Here is a 15,750-nt window from a genome sequence, read left to right as displayed (position 1 = left end):
ATGTGGTCCACCCTGTTCATTGTTCTAGGACACAGCCAATAAATCAGCAGATATGCAGTGGGGTAGTCCTTCCCCTTTTGTTTCCAGCTGATATCTGTTGCAGTTGATTGGTGAATGTGTTGGACTTATTATTGCTTATTTTTAATACCATTCTTTCTAGATAGTAGTTATGAGGGAGAATGTCTGGGTCACAGGTTATAGACATACTTAAAAGTTTGAGTTCCAGTCCAGTCTTATCCTATTAATAGATAGATGGACTTTTTCATCTCTGTCTTCCCGTATTTCAGGTTTATTCACATTCGTACCGTGTAGTTATTCATCCTTTATCAGACTATCTGGTTTTGGGCTGTACCAGGTACTACTAATTTGCTAACAACTACTCTTAGTGCAGTTACTCAATATAGCAGCTCTGTAGTTTATAAGGATTTTTTCAGATTTGTTAAGGTAATTGGACCCTAACAATTACCTTTTGAGATAGAGAGGGCAGCATTTGTAATTGTTATGTTACAGAAAATGAAGCAGAGGATCAGAGGTATAATGACTTTTTTTAGTCCGCATATCTGTTAAGTTACGGAGTTGAATTTGTGAGCAGGTCTTCTGATTTTCATTTGCTTCTGCAAAATCTGAAAGGGACAGGGAAAAGGGTCAATTTCTGTTTGTGGTTAAAGCAAGGGCTGTCCAGTTTAGCTTTATGTCTTTCTCAGAACATAACACAGTGCCTGACACATGGCAAATCATCAGTGCTTTTTTTATTTATTGCTTGATTTTTGAGAGAGAGAGACACACACACACTGATTGGTTGTTCCACTTATTTATGCATTCATTGGTTGATTCTTGTATGTGCCGGCCCTGACTGGAGATCAAATCCATAACCTTGGCTTATCTGAATGCTCTAACCAACTGAGCTACCTGGCCAGGGCCAATCACCAGTAATTTTTAATGAACAAATGAACTGGGGATTATGCAGATATCCATAGGGCCCAGATTTGAATTGGTAATGTTGCTGCTACTCAGTGCTTTGGTGATTTCTGTTTATTGCGGCAATGCAAGTGAGTCCAGTTCTGTAAATGTTCTGGCCGAAGAAAGGGATTTCACATCAATCAGTCTAGGAATTCTCATGTTAAGTGGTGTGGTTCATTTACAACCGAAACAGCAGTAGGTTGTAAACATGCCTGTATAATGTGATTTCTGGAGGGAGTAGACTGTACTTGTTTGTTTATAGAAAATTTCAGTAAGATTTCTTCTGCTCTTCTTGTTTAGACACTGTCCTGTAAGTTTAGATAACCAGAAGCAAAGTCCCTCCTCTTTCTTACTACTGTATTGCATTCATCTGCTTAACACATGCTTCCTACCCAAGATTCCCAGAGGCAGCTGTAGTGCTTACTGAGGATGCTGGATTTCATTGAAAGATTTTTCTCCAAATAGTTTGTTCTAGTATTGAGAATGGCTGGTTGGCCTGAGCCACCTACCTTAAACCTGTCACAGTTTTGAAATCATTTCAAAGCCTTCCATAAGGTAGTCTCCACCTACCTTTCCACCTTATCTCAAATAACCACTCACCATCCCTTTTCCAATCCTGGCCACCCACTATAATACAAATTAAGAGTGTTCTAAGAGAAACCATATAGTAACTTACATTTTTTATACCCTACCCTTCAAGGAAGTTGAAGTGGTCGTCTTCCAGAAGTAGTTCTATCATGTATCGTAAATCCTTCTTTTCATTCTCTAGCCACAGATATTCTGTGCACAACTTATGCTATTTAAGTGAAATATTTCCTGCAGCTTCTCTCTTCAGCCATGCATTTTCTTAAATAACAGATTAATTTTCTAGTGCTTATATTAATATTATGAGCTTTACGTGCAAGTTCTCATCCCACCAATGAGGAGAACTTTTAGAAAGCCCACTTATGTCTCTCTAAGTATCTGCTTTCTATTGAAACCAGTAGTAGGCTAGTGATTATGGCTAGTCCTTCCAATTGTGCTACCAGATTTTTGATTTTTAATTGTTTCCAAACTATCTCCTTTCTCTTTGCACTGTGCTTTGACTTATACAGTACCTGACATAAAGAAAACCCTAGGGAAGTTCTGTTTTTTTCTTTTCTTTTTAATGCATAGGTAAAATCCCTTTATAACAATGGTTTTCATAAACTGAAATCCTTCCCACAACTTAGTGGTTGGTCCATTGAAATAGTACTTTGGTAGTCAGTTTTCTTCTTCTTCTTTTATTTTATTACGTTAAAAACACTTAAATGATACCTACTCTCTGAACAGATTTTTAAGTGTAAAATACACTATTGTTATCTGTAGGCACAATGTTGTACATCATATATCTAGAACTTACTGTTGTGTAACTGAAATTTTATGCCCGTGCCTGTTTAATATAGTCACTCTTAGAAGCGAAGGATAGAATGGTGGTCACCAGGGGCTGGAGCAAAGGGGAAATGGGCGTTGCTAATCATTGAGTAGTCAGGCTTCTTCTGGACATAAAACTTAGCATTCATTGTCCCCAAGTATATGGTTGTTTGCACTTGAGGTAGAAAAGGAAAAAAGAGTGAATTTGGTGATTTAGTTTATCATGAAGCATCACTTGCTTTTCTAATTCTAGGTTTCCTGCCAACACTTACACTACTGCCCCCTCAACTTAAAATAGAAAAAATAAATGAGACTACCAAGACCATTTCTTCCAAAACACCGCCATACCCAAAGTCTCCCAAAGGTTGGGAGAAGTATGGAAGGGAAAGTTTGGTTAGGAATCTCTCTTCCACTAAATTAGGAATTTTATTTGCTAATTAGTTAAAAGCGTAGCTGCTTCTCATGAACACAGCTAACCCTGTTACATTAAGGAAAGACAAGAATTGGGTTCACTGAATGCCATCAACAGAATCAGAATCACATCTTAAAATAATCACCATTATTCTGTCACTGAGTTAGCACAGATCTTTATTTATATTCAACAAACCACGTTGGTCACTGTGTTCGTATTTTTAGTTCTACCTGATCTGAGTGGGCAACTCTAGATTCTCCTAGCCTCTGTTGGTGATAACTCTTCGCTGACCTTGCCCATGAGTGTTCACCAGCTACATCAGTCTGCCTCACCAGCCTCCCCTCTCTACTAGGCCTTTCCTCTCTCTTTCTCTTCTTCTCTAATCCCGTTCTTTTTCTTCACCCCTGTCTCCTTTACAACTCCTTCATGATTTTCTCTGGGCTGGGCTTCAACATCGTTGGTGGGACAGATCAGCAGTATGTCTCCAACGACAGTGGCATCTACGTCAGCCGCATCAAAGAGAATGGGGCTGCGGCCCTGGATGGGCGGCTCCAGGAGGGTGATAAGATCCTCTCGGTGAGAACTGGCTTCGGCCTCCTTCAGTGTCCCTTGCTCCCTAGACCCTGCTTCCTACTCCTAGCGCCTTCCTTGGTAAGATTCCTGCCTGCCTTTTTGGATCAGGAAATATCCAATTTGTAGAGTTCAGTGGGAGGGACCTTGATCAGTGATCTTTTCCAGCCCTGCCCTAGAATATGGAGTATATTAACTCGCTTGATAGACAAAGCAAAATTAAGTCCAGAGTGTGAAGTTACTTACCCAAGTTCAAAAACATGAAACAGGGTTGAGGGACTGGTGGGTGGGGGGAGGAACTTAAAATCCACAATTTTTGTTGTTCTTCCGTTATACTTTATCACTTCCTCTTTGTAGAATAAAAGATTAATGTCTCCCTTTACACCAGAAGCAGCAAAAAAAGAATGTAGGAATTGTGTTCATTTTAGACTCAGAGCCCTTTTTCTACCCATTATTAATATAAAAAATTGGAATGCAGTCTGATTTGGATATCTGTCCACTGTGCTCCCATTTCATTCTGCTAATGCCTCGGGTAAGACCCTTACTATATGGTAACCATTAATTTTATTGTTTTCTGGAAGTTCCTAAGGCAGGGACCACATCTTTTTTTAACCTTTTACATTCTAGCACAGTGTTTAATATGTATTTAACAAATAAAGCAAGTTAGTAAATTCAGGCAAGCCCAAGCAAGGTTGGCTGATGAGAATATAAATAAAACATCATGGATGGTAATATCCCACTGTAGTCCTTCTCACTGATCATTTTCCCTCTTTTTAGTCCATTAAGCTTCTGGACCCCATTTATTAATCTGTTGAGATAGAGACAATGATAGTGTAACCTACCCTTTATCTCAAAGGATATTGAGAAGTTAAGAAGCAGATTTCCTATAGCTCCAAGGAGGCAGACATTCTAAAGACATGAAATCAACTTGAGTGGTACATGAAGGAAAACTTGACAGGGGTTAAAATAAAGGTGTAGCATGTAGTTAGAAACTATACAGTCCCATATTTTGACACAAGAGGGACTTGAAAAGTATAAGGGTTAAGAAAGCCATCTTATTTGGAAAGCTTTGGTTAAAGGTATATTATTGAAAAATGAGAACGGTTGGAAGTTTTTCAGCACCATAGACTAAGCAGTATGCTGAGAACTTTAAACTTATTTAATATTGTAGTAACCTTATGAGTTAGGTACAATTATTATGCCTATTTTGCAGCTAAGAAAGCTGAGGCTTGGTAAGGTCAAGCAGCTTGCCCAGGGTCACACAAGTAGTAAGTGCAGAGAGGCTAAAACTTAGGCCTGTCTGAATTTGGAGCCTGTACTCTTTTTCTTCTTTTTAAAAAATTTTATTGATTTTAGAGAGAGGAAGGGAGAGGGAGAGAGAGATAGAAACATCGATGAGAGAGAGACATTGGTCATCTGCCTCCTGCACACCTCTTACTGGGGATCGAGCCAGCACCCCGAGCGTGGACCCGGACCTGGTATCAAACTGGTGGCCTCCTGGTGTGTGGGACGGTGCTCGACCGCTGAGCCACAGCAGCCAGGAGGAGCCTGTACTCTTAACCAGCTACTATACTGCCTCCTAACAGGTCAATGGGAAGCTAGGATTAGTTATCCTAAACAGAAAGTTGCGTGGTGAGTTAATAGTAGATTTTATGTAAAAACGGTTTTATATAAAAATGGAAATTAGTCTTTCTATAAAGGGTAGAATTGGATAAGGAAGAAAGGACTTAAACTTCAGTGTGAGAGAATTTGTTGGACAGCAGCCGAGATGAAGAGCCATCGCCCCACAGAGAAATTATCACAAAGCCACTCTAGTTGTTAAAAAGGGTAGGACATGAATGTCGAGGAGAGAAGTAGATGTCTAAATAACTTAGTTCGCTTGACTTTAAAATTTATAGCAAAGAGGATTTCACTTTATCAAAATACAAGATATTATGAAGATCTATACAAGGTATTAAGTATTACAAATATACATAAAACACATTACAAAGAATGATTCCAGTTTATGTTCTGTCCAATAAGGAAAAGACATGTGAAAGAAGGGAGAGGAAAATGCAAGTTAGATATGGAGAGAGATAAAGAAGACAGAGAAAGAGGAAACGGTGGAGCATATATAGATAGAAAACGCCAGCATATCCTCTCCATTCTATCCAGATCTATAGCCGTTGACTCCAGTTTCCCTTCCAAGAGTTTGCTCCAAAATTACTCTTTCTAGATCCCATTCCTTAAGAAAGAGTGACTCTCTTGTCTCACCATACTGTTTCCTCTTTATCCTTGAGTGAACTAGTTAGCCATTAATTATTAAACAATTAACATCTATGCTTTAGCTCACTTTATCCCTTTGACGTACTTGAGTACTTTTTATTGGCTTTGGAGTCTCTATAAAATGATGCCAAGTTATTTATTAGCCTATATTCCCATTCTTTTTGTTGTTGTTGTTAATCCTCACTCGAGGATATTTTTTCCATTGATTTTTAGGGAGGGAGGCAGAGGGAGGGAAACATCAATGTGAAAGAGACACCTTGATTGGTTGCCTCCTGCATACGCCTTGGCCAGGATGGGGGATTGAACCCACAACCCAGGTATGTGCCCTTGACTGGGAATCGAGCCACACGCCCTTTGGTGCATGGGCCAACACTCTAACTACTGAGCCACACCTGCCAGGGCCCCATTTAGTCTTTATGGACTTTCCTATTCTCCTCACATGGGTCCCTGTTGTAAAATATGCCCTAATTCTTTCTTTTAACTTTTGCTAGATAATCAAACTAAGAGTATGCCCCTTCCTTAGCACACAATCGTTTTGGATAACTAATAGAAGTATCATTACATTATCTAGATTTCTTGTGAGTTATTATTGACCATTAATTGAATCTTTGCATTTCTCCCCAAATCCCAATGTTTTGTCTTCATTTCAAGTTCTAAAATTAAATAACTGCATATTTTATTATGCAGTTTTCCCTTTCTCATCAAAAGTGAAGTTTAATTTTTTGTGATCACTGTGGATGGTTTAAACTGAAAAGAAAGAAAAAAGTTTCTTTAATAAATGTAAATGATATTTAAGATTTAGGCCCTATTACATCTGATAACCATGAAACAAAAAAACAGATATTACCAATAGAAGAACAGACCTGGGTTGAGATGAGGGCAAGAGATTCCTTATCCAAAGTTCATTTGTGTGTGTATGTGTGTGTGTGTGTGTGTGTGTGTGTGTGTGTGTGTGATGGCAAGGATGGTTTAATATTTATATAGGTTACCAGGGACTCTGGGGGAAATTTACTTTTGTGGGGAAAAGAAAAGTCACCTGTATAGGTTTCTCATTTTTCCCATGTGTCTGCCTAAATGAAGAGAGGTGGGTAACTGTGTAGCCAACTTGACCCAGGAGGCCTCAGACCCCTCAAGGATAAAGGAGCAAAAGATTTTCAACAAATAATACAGAGAGTCCTCTCATTTCCCCTTACCTTCCTTCTACTCTGCCCCGTTTTCTTTCTTTGGCTTTATACCTCCTACACCCCATGACCACCTAAAAGTGCCGCAAGGCTTACAGAAACAGCTGTCAGAAATACTGTTCTGTTGGTTACTGGGACTCCAAACAAGGGGCAGGAAAAGAGGAACCACCCCCATCCACAAGTTTTGCAAAAGGTGGAAACTGCCACTGAAGTTAAAACACGGGAGGGTTATTCAAATTCTTTCCATCTTAGAAGAACCCTGACCTTGGTTCCCGCCTGGTCTTCAGGCATTCCCTGATAGGCTTTAACCGAATGAAGCCTTTAACCTCTATCTGAGGCATGTACATCTTTGTTTTTTAAAATAACTTGGTGCCATTACATGAGAAAGATTGGGCAAACCCCAAACACTGGGTGGCTGGGTCAAGAACAGCACCTATCAAAGAACCCTAACTTCCTTGGGTGGGGCTGCAAGTCCTCCTCCTGGTCTCTGTTCTTTTTTATAGCATGGAGATTGCAGGCTGCCATTCTTCTGCAGGTCAACCCTCTGCCAGACTCATGTCAGTATTTGCCTGCTTTTTGGAGTCCTTTGGATGAGCAGAGAATCAGGCTTACTTTAAGGTCGGGCAAGTCCCTCCTTCTATGTCAGTCTTCTTTAACTAGGGGAAACCTGTAATCCGCCCAACCCCTGGTCAGATTTGTGCTAGATATGTGGTGTGCCACAAAGTTCCTGACTCTATTACTTTCTTCTGAAAGTGGCATGATTTCAGGAAGTACAGTCTTGAACTGCAGGGGCCCTTTGGTTTCTTGGGCAGGTCACACTTGTGTAGCGTGCCACCTTAGAAGAAAGGGTATTAGAACAGCGATCACACCACGGGCCGCTTACTTCGGTTGGTCCAAAGGAGGCAAGAAAGAAAGCAAGAAATATTTTGAACAAATTCTAAGACTTTGAGGCTTCCTTTTAAACAACTTCAACCTTCTTCCCCTCCCAAAGACGTTGTCCTCCTGTCTGGCTCTGTAACTGTGTGTCTCATAGCCCCACTCCTTTCTCACCTCCCTCCTATCCTGATCCCTCTCTTCCTTTCAGCCCCACTGCTCCTCTTTTTCACCTTCTGCAGCTCCCCCTTACCTTTGTCCTGGAACTTCACCCTTTCTTGATATGCCAAAGCCCTACAAATAGGGTTAAACGGAACTTAAGGCTAACCCTGAGCATTTCTGCTCTTATGTTAACTGGGAAAAGTCTAGCTGTGTTCACTAGGCTGTAAGGGATCTGTCTTGAATATCTGGCACCAATTAGAAACCACTTTTAAGGAATACACGTTAGGCCTTAACACGACACAGCCACCTCTTTAGAAGTTATGGCATATAACCTGAATTGTCAATGCTATTTAGAAACATTGTAGACTTGCAAGCCACACCCATCTTTGGGTCAAAATCTTACTTCACACTTTTGGAGGGAGCATGATAACCAAAGAAAACACACACACACACACACACACACACACACAATCAAACTTACTGTAGTACAAATTAAACAGCCTGAGGGAAACAACAGGCCCTTAACAAATGCAAAACAGATCAGTGAGGATATGAACCAGTATTGGGAAAGTGGGGAAAAAAGAGGGAAAATGTTACAGGGCCCAGAGTTCACATGCTTTGGTAAACAGGCTGCTGAAACAGAAACAGAATTGCTACCCACCCCCCACCCCCCAGGAAGACAGTCTAGTTTCAACAATTGCCCATGGATCAGCAAGAAATAACCCTCTTAGGAAATGGTCATCCAACCTCGATTTTAGGAGATACTGATGACAGTTGCTGATGGAGCGCCCATATTTGATGAGAGTAAAGGAAGCAGGGGCTCAGACCCATCATGGATGAAGGTCCAGATCACTCGACCAGAGAAGCCAACCGGACACAAAGTGCTGGCCATGAGAGCTCTATAAAAGATGGACAAGTTACAGTGTCACAGACTGGCGATCCTACCGATTCTCCACTGCTGCATCCTTCCTCCACCATTTGGTGGCTGGCCTCATCTGCATCCCATATTTTCAGAAAGAGACCTAATCTTTGGCCTGAGGCATCTAAATAGCACAAACACAACACACCACTTATCAGACTCTATACTAGTGCACTGTTTCTGAAGTGACTGCTTCCTGTTCCCTTTTACCTAAAATTTTGTCTTCATATATACAGGGTGTCCCTCCAAAACATATACACACTTTAACAGCTGATAGCTCAATTTGAAATATTAAAGGTATTTTAATATAACACGGCCTTTATAATTATTCAAGAGTCAATATACATTTTTTTGGAAACACCCTATATGTTAGACAGTCAGTGCCATTGTGTAATTTGACAGGCTGTGATGAGTCAATTCCCGTGATTTTATATGTGAGATACTATGACACAATTACCCCAGGCCTTAGGAAATGATGGATTAGTCATCAGTGGCCCCTTCCTTATGTGAAAGCTTTACAATAAGGGGGGATGCTGAACTCATTATACTTGGAATACTCCAGCTTTAGCATAACCGAAGAAGAAGAAAACTGATAAGAGTTGGCCTGTAAGTGCTTAAAATGGGCTGGCTTTTCTTAGATGCTTTTTTCGGGAGGATAAGAAAAAAAGAAATGCAATGTTTTTAGTGATTTCAGGGAGATGAAGGGGGAGAGAGAGGGACAAACATCGATGAGGAGACAGAGTCACTGATTGGCCGCCTCCTACAAGCCCCCCACTGGAGACCGAGCATGCAACCCGGGTTGTGCCCTTACCGAGAATCAAACTGTGACCTCCCGGTTCATGGGTCAACCACTGAGACACACCAGCTGGGCTTAGGGGCTTTTTTGATCATCACACAACCTTAGAAAAATCTATTTCTTCTCTGAATGTAATTGTGGACCTTGAAAATGTAAACTTCAAAGACTTTAGGCAAGATCACATAAAGAGCAGGTGCTAGCACTACTGTTGACATCACGGGCCTATGACACAGAAGTTTTTGATCTTCCTACTCTGTGTGCTGAGGGATTCTCTTTATGCTTATTTGACACTACCAATAAAATGAACAAATACCAAAAATCTAGCACATAACCAATTGGGCAAAACTGTTATAACAAAGGGCACACCACTGCCCACAAGATCTCCTACAGGAGCATCTCCAAGACATAAGTGCCAACATCTTAAGTACAGGCCCTCTGGCTAGGGAATCTAAGAGGTCCTACTGGCATCTACAGGAATTTTAACAATATGGCCACACATGATATGTTAAGTGAACTGAAACACACAGAATGTTTTTCAATTTCCAAGTCATTTTATTTCAAGATGACAACCTTCGGATGAATAGCTGTAGGATGATGCCATTCTCAGAGTGATTCTTGATCGATTCTCCCAGTAAGTGCCAATGTGATTTTTCTCCATTGTGTAGGTTCCAGTTAGCATTTAAAGTTCAGGGGATTCTGTTTCTCTACCAGTTTACATGTTACCCCTTCTTTTATCATCATCTTCATCTTTATCTTCAGTATCAGTTAAGTATATAAGCCAACCCAAAATGAATGCAAGCACTAAAAGGCCAAATCGAATACAGAGTATCACTATGGCGTGGTTTATAGTAACAGATACTTTGCCTCGAACTTCTGGTTCTCTGTCAGGTGCAGGGCCACTGTCCACACTACCACCTGGTCCTGTTTGGTTACATCCTGGTGGATTCCACCCTCGTTGACAATGACAATGTTTCTTATTGTTGCACACCCCTCTGAAATTGCATGTCTTGACATCACAATCAAAACCCATGTCTGCATGAAAAGTACAATTCTGTTCAACACAAAATTTTCCAGGCCCACATGTGGCACCATCTATTACAAGTCCGAGAGCTGGTTCGTCTGAGCCAAGGTGTACATCATATCCAAAGCATAATTCTTGTTGAACATCTTTTACTATTATGTGACGAAATGAAATATGATCACCTCCACCAGGTACTTCTGGGACATTACGACAGTGCAACATTCCGCAAAAAACATCATCTGGTTCACATTGCGTTGGTCTTATTCCGCCGAAAAGGTACTTCCTCAACCCACAGTTTCCAAATCGGTCACCTCTTACATTCAATTGCTTATAGCACGCTGGCGAACCATCTCTTATTTCGTAGCCAAAAAGGGCTTGACACTGCATATCGCGGTCACTACAGTTTCCTCTCACACAAACGGCTAATCCTGAACACGGCGTTCCATCCTGGATATAAACATCTTCTGGACAAAGAGCCGATTTTCCGTCACAGTATTCTGCTAGATCACAAATGCCAGACCTCTCCCTACAAATCCATCCAGGTTTAGCAGGTTTACAATTCAAACAGCAACCTCCTCCACTGCATTGACTGCCAAGGGAGAGGGCACAATTGGTCTCACAACATTTATCTTTAGCACAGTCTCTAAAGGTGCCACAGTCACATTCTTCGTTCTCGTTTATGATCTGGTCACCACAACGAGGGGCTATATAAGGAAAATTATCATAAGGTGCATCTGTAAAAGCCAGGCAGTCAGCGAAGATACTCATACGACGATGGAGTGTGTCATAAGAACAATTGCTAAACGTATCAAAAAGACCTGGCTGAGAAATCATGACACAGAAGGTCCTTCGAAAACATCTACAACCAGGTTCATCATGTCTCATGCCCAAAGAATGACCCACTGCATGTGCTGAAACACAGGCAGCTAAAAATAAATGATAATTTGCAACAAATACACCCATGGACCCCCAATTGGCATTGCATACTCCATCATGGTGGGAATAATATATATCGCCCCTCAATTTATGTCCTGTAAGAAGCAATGAAGTATCATGAGGAATTTCATGAAACCAGTTCCAATATTTCCACAAACCGAACAGTTCTGTAATTTTGTAACTATTACCAGTATGGGTCACATCCATCATATCCCTATTTTGCCATATGCACAAGACGCGTATGTAGATGACTAGTTTATTTTGAAAATAAATGGTATGCATTATGTTGTTTATCATCACCATGTTCTCTATTACCTCTGTAAAATTAGGGTGCATCCTGTATAATGAATTAGAAACTGTGTAGTGAAGTTTTAAGAATTGCCTATGGGACCACCACGAATACACAGGCGTTGCTCTAGGGGTTCCAGCAACCTTTGCCCTTTCATATGCTAGATCACCATCTTCTTCTTCAATCTTACACCTTTCATTCTCTGCTGACTGGTCTTCCGACACAAGCAGAGAAACCACATGCTCAAACTTGGAAGAATCCTCCAGTGGTTTGATTTCGTAAGTGAAGTCATCCACCTGCAGCATGCCACGCAGACCCCCACGGCAGGTGTCCAACGTGCCCATGGACCCGGGCACTCCTTCCAGGTAGCTGTAGTAGTAGCAGTCTCGAGGGACAAAGGGGTAGTCCTCCTGCATGGCACCTTGGTCGTTATCGGTGATAACAGGAAACTGTCTGGGCAGCAAGTTCTTCTTGACCTTCATGTGAACCACATGTCTATGGCCCCTGAACTGAATCCTGTAGGAGAGCTGGTCTTGCACCCCAGCTCCACCCACCCTGTGGGACACCTTCCTGGGGATCACAATTTCAGAGGAAGTGAAGCGCCATCCTGGCAGGGCATGGGAGCAGCAGACCTGGGACAGGAGCAGCCAGAGTAGAGGCAGCCAGAGATCACCTGTCAGGTGGGCCTGGGCCCAGGCAGGCCCCATGAGCGAGGCAGCCTGTGACCAAAGAAACTGCAGGCAAGTGGGAGGCAGGCAAGACTAACCTGCAACAGCACCTTTCCCAGCTGTGTAGTCAGGAGGAGAGGAGAGAGAGACTGGAGGTCTGGCACCCCCAGAGAGGTGGAGCAGGGAGGGGGCAGCTATTACATAACAATGGTGCATTCATTAGGGGAGGCTGTGCTCAGAGATCCAGGGAGCCTGCGCTGAAAGGTCCCTTGGTCTCTTGGAAAAGACCCAGGGGAAGAATAAGTGGATTTCCTGGTGAGATGTGTGATCTTTAAAAACGGAATCCCACACGACTGAGCGTGAAAACAGAGAACTCACCGTTGAGAGAATGAGGTACAGGGACGGGCCCATCCAAGGGAATACACAGTCTGCATCGCTTATCAAATTTTTAGTAGCAGCTACCCTCGTAGTGTGTGAGAGAGCCTACTGAAGACATGGCCAAAATGCCAGCCCTGAAACACTACTCTGGACGGACAGAGCGCCCTCCTTCGGCGTGCAGTGTCTGTGTTAAATCAGAGACCGCTATGTGGTGCTGTACATCCGTTACGCAGAACACATGGGACCAGGAACCAAGGAGTAGGAGCTGGGTGGCCCAGTTTCCATTCCTCTTACTGACCCACTGGTGGCTGTTCCGCTGCCCTCCCTGCACCTGTGTAGTCTCCAGGGCTACAGGTCTTGGCCCACAGGGGATGTGCTTTTGCCAGGGACATGGCACGAGTCCCACAGAATTGCAAGCTACAGCTGTCATCAGGGCACCTCACACATCTTGTGTCCAGCTGGTGAGAAGGGGAGTTGCCATTTTGGACAGAGTACTAACTGATTCTGAGTAGCAGGGGAGGGAACGGCTGCTGCTGAACCTCGGTACAGCCATGGAGGATTATATGTGGAATCCAGGTGACTCACTTGGGAGCCACGTGGAACTCTCTTGGGCAATGGTAACTCCGAACGGACCTGTGTAGCCAACTTGACCGAGAAGGCCTCAGACTCCTCAAGGATAAAGGAGCAAAAGATTTTCAACAAATAATACAGAGAGTCCTCTCATTTCCCCTTACCTTCCTTCTACTCTGCCCCGTTTTCTTTCTTTGGCTTTATACCTCCTACACCCCATGACCACCTAAAAGTGCCGCAAGGCTTACAGAAACAGCTGTCAGAAATACTGTTCTGTTGGTTACTGGGACTCCAAACAAGGGGCAGGAAAAGAGGAACCACCCCCATCCACAAGTTTTGCAAAAGGTGGAAACTGCCACTGAAGTTAAAACACGGGAGGGTTATTCAAATTCTTTCCATCTTAGAAAAACCCTGACCTTGGTTCCCGCCTGGTCTTCAGGCATTCCCTGATAGGCTTCAACCGAATGAAGCCTTTAACCTCTATCTGAGGCATGTACGTCTTTGTTTTTTAAAATAACTTGGTGCCATTACATGAGAAAGGTTGGGCAAACCCCAAACACTGGCTGGCTGGGTCAAGAACAGCACCTATCAAAGAACCCTAACTTCCTTGGGTGGGGCTGCAAGTCCTCCTCCTGGTCTCTGTTCTTTTTTATAGCATGGAGATTGCAGGCTGCCATTCTTCTGCAGGTCAACCCTCTGCCACACTCATGTCAGTATTTGCCTGCTTTTTGGAGTCCTTTGGATGAGCAGAGAATCAGGCTTACTGTACAGTCGGGCACGTTCCTCCTTCTATGTCAGTCTTCTTTAACTAGGGGAAACACTTAATCCGCCCAACCCCTGGTCAGATTTGTGCTAGATCTGTGGTGTGCCACAAAGTTCCTGACTCTATTACTTTCTTCTGAAAGTGGCATGATTTCAGGAAGTACAGTCTTGAACTGCAGGGTCCCTTTCATTTCTTGAGCAGGTCACACTTGTGTAGAGTGCCACCTTAGAAGAGAGGGTATTAGAACAGCGATCACACCACAGGCCGCTTACTTCGGTTGGTCCAAAGGAGGCAAGAAAGAAAGAAATATTTTGAACAAATTCTAAGGCTTTGAGGCTTCCTTTTAAACAACTTCAGCCTTCTTTCCCTCCCAAAAACGTTGTCCTCCTGTCTACCTCTGTGACCGTGTGTCTCATAGCCACACTCCTTTCTCACCTCCCTCCTATCCTGATCCCTCTCTTCCTTTCAGCCCCTCTGCTCCTTTTCCTTACCTTTTTCAGGTCCCCCTTACCTTTGTCCTGGAACTTCACCCTTTCTTGATATGCCAAAGCCCTACAAATAAGGTTAAACGAAATTTAAGGCTAACCCGGAGCATTTCTACTCTTACTTTAACGGGAAAAGTCCAACTTTGTTGTCTAGGCTGTAAGGGATCTGTTTTGAATATCTGGCACCAATTAGAAACCACTTTTAAAGAATACACATGTTACGCCTTAACATGACACAGCCACCTCTTTAGAAGTCATGGTATATAACCTGAATTGTCAATGCTATTTAGAAACATTTTACACTGGCAGACGACACCCATCCTTGGATCAAAATCTTACTTCACACTTTTGGAGAGAGCATGGTAACCAAAGAAAACATACACACACACACACACACACTCTCAAACCTATGGTAGTACAAATTAAACAGCCTGAGGGAAACAAAAGGCCCTTAACAAATGCAAAACAAATCAGTGAGGATTTGAACCAGTATTGAGAAACTGGAGAAAAAAAGAGGGAAAACGTTACAAGGCCCAGAGATAACATGCTTTGGTAAACAGGCTGCTGAAACAGAAACAGAATTTCTACCTCCCCTAGGAAGACAGTCTAGTTTCAAGAATTGCCCATGGATCAGCAAGAAATAACCCTCTTAGGAAATGGTCATCCAACCTCGATTTTAGGAGATACTGATGACAGTTGCTGATGGAGCGCCCATATTTGATAAGAGTAAAGGAAGCAGGGGCTCAGACCCATCATGGATGAAGGTCCAGATCACTCGACCAGAGAAGCCACCCAGACAAGAATTGCTGGCCATGAGAGCTCTATAAAAGATGGAGAAATTACAGTGTCACAGACTGGCGATCCTACCGATTCTCCACTGCTGCATCCTTCCTCCACCATTTGGTGGCCTGCCTCATCTGCATCCCATATTTTCAGAAAGAGACCTAATCTTTGGCCTGAGGCATCTAAATAGCACAAACACAACACACCACTTATCAGACTCTATACTAGTGCACTGTTTCTGAAGTGACTGCTTCCTGTTCCCTTTTACCTAAAATTTTGTCTTCATATATACAGGGTGTCCCTCCAAAACATATACACACTTTAACA

The 15,750-nt window shown here is 42.6% G+C and overlaps 1 pseudogene across 1 annotated transcript; it reads right to left on the bottom strand.

Annotated features, from left to right (window-relative positions):
• Positions 1-10,242: 10,242 nt before the first annotated feature.
• LOC308552248 (disintegrin and metalloproteinase domain-containing protein 20-like) lies at positions 10,243-12,664 on the bottom strand (annotated as a pseudogene). The gene has a single exon. The product of its transcript is annotated as a disintegrin and metalloproteinase domain-containing protein 20-like (transcript).
• Between the last annotated feature and the right edge of the window lie 3,086 nt (positions 12,665-15,750).

The sequence above is a fragment of the Miniopterus schreibersii genome (assembly GCF_964146895.1).
Source record: "Miniopterus schreibersii genome assembly, chromosome: 1".
Taxonomy (NCBI): Eukaryota; Metazoa; Chordata; class Mammalia; order Chiroptera; family Miniopteridae; genus Miniopterus; species Miniopterus schreibersii.
Note: the sequence above shows the minus strand (reverse complement) of the source record. Positions and strands in the feature narration are given on the sequence as shown.